The sequence below is a fragment of the Petaurus breviceps genome, unplaced genomic scaffold, assembly GCF_028583685.1.
Source record: "Petaurus breviceps papuanus isolate PSGF00001 unplaced genomic scaffold, PetGlider_PUasm1.0 90639, whole genome shotgun sequence".
Classification (NCBI taxonomy): domain Eukaryota; kingdom Metazoa; phylum Chordata; class Mammalia; order Diprotodontia; family Petauridae; genus Petaurus; species Petaurus breviceps.
This window is the reverse complement of record NW_027187296.1, coordinates 4221360-4229325: the sequence shown is the minus strand read 5'-3', so window position 1 is coordinate 4229325 and position 7966 is coordinate 4221360.

The window sequence follows — 7966 nt, the reverse complement described above, 5'->3', positions numbered from 1 at the left end:
GTAGATGTAGGTGTAGATGTAGATGTAGATGATGTAGATGTAGTTGTAGATGTAGATATAGGTGATGTAGATATAGATGTAGTTGTAGTTGTAGTTGTAGTTGTAGTTGTAGATGTAGATGTAGATGTAGATATATTATGCAATGTAAGGGGCAACTAGTTGGGAAAGTGGATAGAGGCACTGTTTCTGGAGCCAGGAAGTTGTTGTTGTTCAGTTATTTCGGTCATGCCTGACTCTTCATGAACCCAGTTGTAGTTTTCTTGGCAAAGATACTGGAGGGGTTTGCCATTTCCTTCTCTAGTTCATTTTATAGATGAGAAACTGAGACAAACTGGGTTAAGTGACTTGCCCAGCATTATGTAGCTATTATATATCTGAGGTCAAATTTGAACTCAGGAAGAGGAGTCTTCTTGACTCCAAGCCTTGCACTCTATTCACTGCAACATCTTACAGTGAGGATGATCTAAATTTAAATCTGGGTTCAGACACTTATTAGTTCTGTGACTCTGGACAAGTCATTTATTTGCCTCAATTCCTCATCTGTAAAATGGGGGTACATTGGAGAAGGAAATGACAAAACACTTCAGTATCTTTGCTAAGAAAAAACCTTGAACAAAGTCCATGGGGTTGGACACAACTTAAGAAATGAACAAAAAATTGCAATCCACATATTATAATACATAAATAATAACTATATCATATGTATGCATATGTGTATAGGCATATACACACACATCATGTACTATGCTTACTAATAGGGATATATAAAACAAAAATGAAATAGTCACAGTTCCCAAAGCACTTATATTCTAATGAAGAATATGTATAGCTCATATAAGCTCTGGGTATCCTTGTCCCAGATTCATCTCAGGACCTTGAGGAAGCTTACATCTCCCCCCACTATTTTAGGGGTACCTTGAGGGGGTAATTCTCTAATGATATTGGTTCAAGTCATCACACATGTTTTGTCAAGATTATCAGTTGATAACATTTTAATCAGTTTGCCTTAAGTAGACTTTTAGAGAAAGGCAGATTTTCTGAGATGGTTCAGTAAGAAGAGTTGGTAAAAAAATCCCCTTGCCCTTTAAGTCTGTGACACACTCTCTCAAGTATATACAGTGTCCAGGAGAAAGTGGGCTCAAACTTAGAGATCATGTTTCAAAGGTTTAAATCCATAGCTTCTACTTACAGGAAGCTCTTTATCCTATTTTTGGAGTGCTTAAGAAATTCCCTTTAGGCAGGGCATAATTTCTTTTTTAAGCTCTTATAAAATTATGAACCTATACTTAATCTGTCTTTGGCACCCAAGTCACATGCTCTCATCAGCTGTTCCTGGGAGGCTGTTAGGACACTAATAGGAAGATGAAAAGTCCAATGTCTTCTGGATCCTTTGATATTCATAAGGTTCTTCTTTGGCCAAATGGAGAGAAAGGGCAAAGAAAACTTGGAGAAATACTTTAAAAAAATAAATAATAGGACAACAGAAGGAAAATAATGTTAAAGTGTGGTTTTCTAGGTCAATTTGTAACCTACAGGGATCTTAAAGTGTAGTTTAATGGCACGCATTTCTATTGGACTTTGACACAACTGGTATAGAGAATGAATTGGAATGGAAAGATATAGTGTGACCAAACAGGAGTCTATTAAAATAGTCCAGGAGAAAGATGATGTGGGAATAAATTAGGGTGATGTTTGTGTGACAAAAGTACCATGACCCCATATATCCCATAATATATCACCAGTATGAGAACTTCAATCTCTTTCCTTTAGTTTCCAATATTGTTAAGTAATGATAGAGCATTTAAAATATTGAAAGTCAAGTACATGAAGCAAATCTTAGAAGGTTTCTCATGAATTAAGTACCATAATAAACTGATTGGTTTGTATATCTGAGCCTAAATGCACTGAATTGCCTAAAATGGAAGGAGCACCCAATAGTGAAGATTTGCATCTGACTTCTTACTCCTGAGTTATTTTTGTCAAAGACTTGTTCCTTCCCCTCCTAAATGTGCTTTTTGAGGCTTACTGACACTGTCCTCCAAAATACACACTTTCCTTTCATGTCAATTTTCTCTCTGTGTAGTTGCTACCCATGTTTCAAAGTTTCCTTTCAGAGCTTACTACCCAAAGAACTGAAAACTATACAAAATTGATGAATGACATACATTTCTGCTGTCTCTAATTTTTAGAAACAAAGCTATTTTTTTTCTACCAATAGCTCTAAATTCACTCAATTAGAATGGAAATCATCCAAATCTTTTTACATTTTGAAATATTAATTTAGCCAATAATTATTTATCAGCAACTCCAACCAGGCCATCTACCATTTTTGGAGGTATGAAAATAGTTTTATGATATTTTCTTTTAAATATTTGAATGAGGACAAAAATAAAATATTTCAAATGTTTCTGAAAGAATTCTGAATTATGTAGTATTCTGAAATTATTATACTTATAAAATCTTAAAATATACAATTTTATTTCCATACTCAATCTAAAAGCATAAAAGTAAAAAGCTGCTTTAACATTTTTGTCATATTTTTTTTTCTTTGAAACATTCAAAGTACTACAAGAAAATCCTGATTTAATCATTCTACCATTCAAGTACTAAATTCACATGCTGTCTATGTCCTTCAGAATTCTTATATTCTATAAGGTGGAAATCTAGCCATGAAATTTATACTGAAAGTGTGCTGGGATAAAGATATTACTTTAAAAATCAAGTTACAAAGTTGATACCATCTTTGATGTGTTGTGATAAGCTAAAAAATATTTCATGAGAATAGATTGATGGTATAGATAGATAATCCTAAACTTCCTAAAATAATTACTTTAAATGATCATTATAAAATAAAGAAACATGAAGCCTCATATTAATTCATAGTGCTGTAGAACTATTCAATATATACCTCAAATATGCTTTTAAAATTATGTTTGGCATATGTAAATACAGTGTATTCCATGATGAATTCAGTCTCTACCAAATGGTAGAGTATCAATGATTAGCATGTGTGGGTACCCACACATACACACATGCATACACATATTTATACATATATGTATATCACTTTAAGGTTTATAAAGAGTTCATGTATTTTATCTCCTTTGATCCTCATGACCATCCTGAGAGATAGGTACTATTATTATTGTTCCCAGGTAAAGTAACAAAGGGAGGTAGATGTTAAGTGACCCATACAGGGTTACACAGCTAGTAAGTATTTGGAGCTAAATTTGAACTCAGGTCCTCCTGACCCTAAATACAGTATCTACTAGTACATCTAGATGTCTTATTTCCCTTATCTCTTTTTATATCCTGGTTCATTCTCTCCTGTTAAACAAGATTCATTGCAACAGCCATATGTCTCTGCCTCAAGTATCTTTAACTTTGCTCTTTTTAAATCATAATACACAGACTCCTTTGAAACACTGTATAATATTCTCTACTTCTAAGATATTTACCCCAACTCTTTCACTCCAATAACTCACTTATTAAAATTTATGTTTGGTCATCTCTGATTCTTTGGCCCTCATCTATGAAGTATTATATGTTTGTAATTGGTTGTAAATATGATTTTGTTATATACACTCAAACATACATACACACATGATAGGGCCATAAGTTCCCTGATGCAGCGTATTTATTCTCAGTCACAGCTTGGGAAAGATTTACCTAAAAGAAGACAAAGATGCCCCTGAGATCTCAGCTCCCTTTTCTGTCTCTTTCATCCTAACCCAAATCTTCCACCAACCTGGGGTAGGTCAAGGACAAAGCTGTCTCTGAAACTTTACAGGCTTCCCTGACTCAACTTGTTGCTCATCTGAGAGCATAAAACATTGCAGCTCTGAGGATCCTAGTCTTCTTAGATGTGGAGCCCTTGGTTGGAAAAGGTTATACCATGGCAAATAGGTTTCTTTTTCGTAGGGAAGGGCAATGTATCAAAGGTATTTTGGAGCAGATCGAACTCACGTCTACAGGATGATTCTTAAAATTGCTAATGTGAATATTTACACTTCTGAAATTGGTCAAGCTATTAATTAAGTCTTGATTCATTACTTTGTTATTTTTCTATACTTTAATAAGTGATGGAAAAATTTAATGATATAGATTAAACTTAAAAATATGTTGTGTGTGGTGAATATATTTTTCCTTATGAAGAGTCAGTTAAATATTTACCAGCATACCTCTGAATATACTGACTACTCCTACCTTTGCATCATAAAGCATATGTATTATTCTGATCTGAAAGCTGGCTATGATTTTATGACTGGTTTTAAAGCACTATCGTTCATATCTTACTCCACTAAGAGAGCAATCTGAGCTATTTATTTGTGTCAAATAATTTCACAAGAAATTGCCAAATCATGAAGATTAGGGATTGGTACACTGGCCTTTGACAAACAGGTCAGTTGCTACTCTCATAGTCCCAAGCTTTTCCCTCTTCAAAATCCCTCCCCTCCTTGAATAGGGAATCCTGGAGAAGGGGATACAGCTGACAAGTTCCCATAAGTAGTAGTGAAGAATGCTAAATACCCCACTTTTAGGAAATGGTCCCACTCCCACCTACAAGTAGCTAACAGTATTTACCATAAATAATTCTACGCATCCCATTACTCCTTCGGTAATCTTAACTTTTAGGGGAACAAAAACCAGTTTCTTCTCAGGAATAGATTGGTCATTCTAAATTCGAAGAGCACTTTAAATTCAAGATTTTTTCATTTAGCAGGAAAGCTGACTCATGGATCATAAGTTATATGATGTTTCCATCTTTCTAAGGCAAAGATGGTCTTATGTGATCATGCACGTGAATCATATGGGTCTAATTTTTCAAAATAAAAGTTTTGTCCTTATTTCAAGTATATAACTGAACAAAAGCAAGAAAGTGTTTTGAATCTGAAGAAGCCTTGAGCCAATGTGTCTCTATTTATACCTGCTTTATTTTAGTGTATAGTAAGTTAGGTAACACTTGTCACCCACAGAGACTTGTCAGTCAAAAGGGCCACTGAACAATGTCTATTTCCAGGGAACTACAATTATGGAACACTTGTGATAAATAACATTGTGCTGAGCTACTTTTTCAAAAAGTACCCCACAGGGAAGCAAGCTCTGGGTCTAGTATATTGAATTGGATGAACACAACTCCAGTTAAGAATAATAGAAGTTGTGTGCAGTGTTTTGTGGAGGGGGACAAGCACATATTGTTCTCTTGCTTCTTTTTATTTTTAGTAAATTGGACACTTGTGAAAGGTGCCAGTTTTACAATTTTAGAATATGAAGTCCTCCCCCAATTGATAAATGGTCAAAGGATATGAACAGGCAGTTTTCAGAGAAAGAAATTAAATATATCTATAATCACATGAAGAAATGCTCTAAATCACTATTGATTAGAGAAATGAAAATCAAAACAACTCTGAGGTACCACATCTCACCAGTCAGATTGGCTAAGATGACAAAACAGGAAAATGACAAATGCTGGAGAGGATGTGGGCAAATTGGAACACTAATGCATTGCTGGTGGAGTTGTGAACTGATCCAACCTTTCTGGAGAGCAATCTGGAATTATGCCCAAAGGGCTATAAATAACTTCATACCCTTTGACCCAGCAATACCACTTCTAGGATTATATCCCAAAAAGAGATCATAGAAGTGGGAGATAGACCCATATGTACAAAAATATTTATAGCAGCACTTTTTGTCGTAGCAAAGAATTGGAAATTAAGGGGGTACCCATCAATTGGAGAACAGCTGAACAAATTGTGGTATATGCATGTTATGGAATACTATTGTGCTATAAGAAAGAAGGAGCAGATGGACTTCATATTTACCTGGAGAGGCTTATATGAACTGATGCTGAGTGAGAAGAGCAGAACCAAGAGAAATTTGTACACAATTACAGACACAATGTATGTGTGATGACCAAGTTTGATAGACTGGACTCTTCTCAGCAATGCAGGTTATAAGTCAACTCCAAAAGACTCATGGTGGAGAGAGATGTCTACATCCAGAGAAAGAACTAGAAAAAACTGAGTTTGCATCCAGATTGAAGGATACTACCTGATCCTTTTCCTTTTCTTGTTTGGTTTTATCTCCTCTTTACCTTTTTTCATTCCATCTGATACAATCTGTCTTTATAACCTGACTAATGTCTAATGTGAAAGTATTTACAGATCCTATACTTGACTGTATGCCACCATGGGGGGGAGGAGAGGGAGTAGGACAGAATGTGAAACTCAAGGAATTGTGGAATTGAATCTTGTAAACTAAAAGTAAACAAACAAATTAATAAAAAAATTTTAAAAAAAAGAAAATGAAGTCCATTTTATGTGGATTAGATAGAGAATAGTTTGTACTAATACAAAGTTTGCATTTCACCTCAACATATGTAAAATACTGTTTCAGTCCTTCAGGTACCTGTAATTTCACCTGTGCAGATCACACTTGATCTGTGCAGATCAAAATCCCCTTATGATTTTGTAGGTGGTTTTGAAGAGCTTTTGAGTGTGAAATTAGAATCTTCCTTCAAGTCTACCCTTCTAAAGCTTGCTATCTATGTGATCTTGAAGTAAATCATTCAACTTCCTGGTCCCCAGCTTCCTCTACTGCAATGTGAGAAGGGGGTGTTAGATGGCCTCTGAGACCCCTCACAGCCCTAGACCTATAATTCTGTGATCCTTATCCCTGAGACCCTCACTTCTCTATCTTTGGATGTGGGAGATGATCTTTTTTTTTTTTGCTTGACATGCATATTTGTTATAAGAGTTTAATTTTGTTATTTTTGTTTCAATGAGTAGAGGTGGCACAGAGAGAACATGGATTTTTAATCATTGAAAAAAATGTGTTTTAAGTGTTACAAAAGAAAAATCTGATAAACAACCCCCAAAATTAAAACAAAAATCAATATTCCATGAGGGTGATAGAAGCTTCCTCAGGAAAACAGATGAGATTGGAAATTTTACACATTTAATCTTGCAGACTGAGATAAAGAAGTTTTGTAGTGTGATATAAATTTACAGGATTTTGTAACAATTGATCCTCATACTTCACTGCATGTACGTAATACCCTGGAAAAAAACAGTTCCAAACAGTTAATTTAAAATATGATGTAAAAAGAAATCTCTGGTTAAATCAAAAATTGGAAACTAAATAATCTAATTTTAAAGAATCAATAGATCAAAGAACATCATAGAAAAAATCAATAATTTCATTAAAGGAAATGACAACAATGAGATAACACACTGAAATTTGTGGGATGCAGTCAAAGCAGTACTTAGGGAAAATTTATCTCTAAGCTTTTACATGAATAAAATGCCAAAAGAGCAGATCAATGAATTTGTTATGTTTATGTGACATAGTAAAAATACTCTGAAAAATTTAAAGTGCTCTATTAATGTGTATATGTGTTTATATATTATACACATGTATTGTATTAAAATAATATAATTTAAGGTATATAGCTTAATTAATATAATATAATAACACAGAAACAAAGACAGTGAGAAAAAGAGAGATATCAACTGTGTACCACAAAGGAAAACCTTTTAAAAGAACACTCTTTTGAACAACTATTTAGACAAACACTATCCAGATGGTAGGCACATATGTTCAAGGAAATTAGTGTACCTGACAGGTAAGCCAACACTTTTGAACAATCACTAAGTGCAAACAAGCACTCTTTTGGTGAATGCCAGGTCAAGAAACACATTTCATTTTTCAAATGCTTTATTAATTTCCGATTTACATCGTTAATTTCCACCAGATTTTGAGTTGCAAATTATCTCCCCATTTTCCCCTTATCCACTGGCCCAAAATAGCAGTCTCACAGGATATCGCCTCCTCCAATCTGCTCTCCCCATTATCTTCTCCTATACACCCTTCTACTTTTCCAGTAGGGCATGGTGGATCTCTATGCCCCAGTGCCTGTATATCTTATTTCACAATTACATGTAAAATAGTATTTATATATATATAT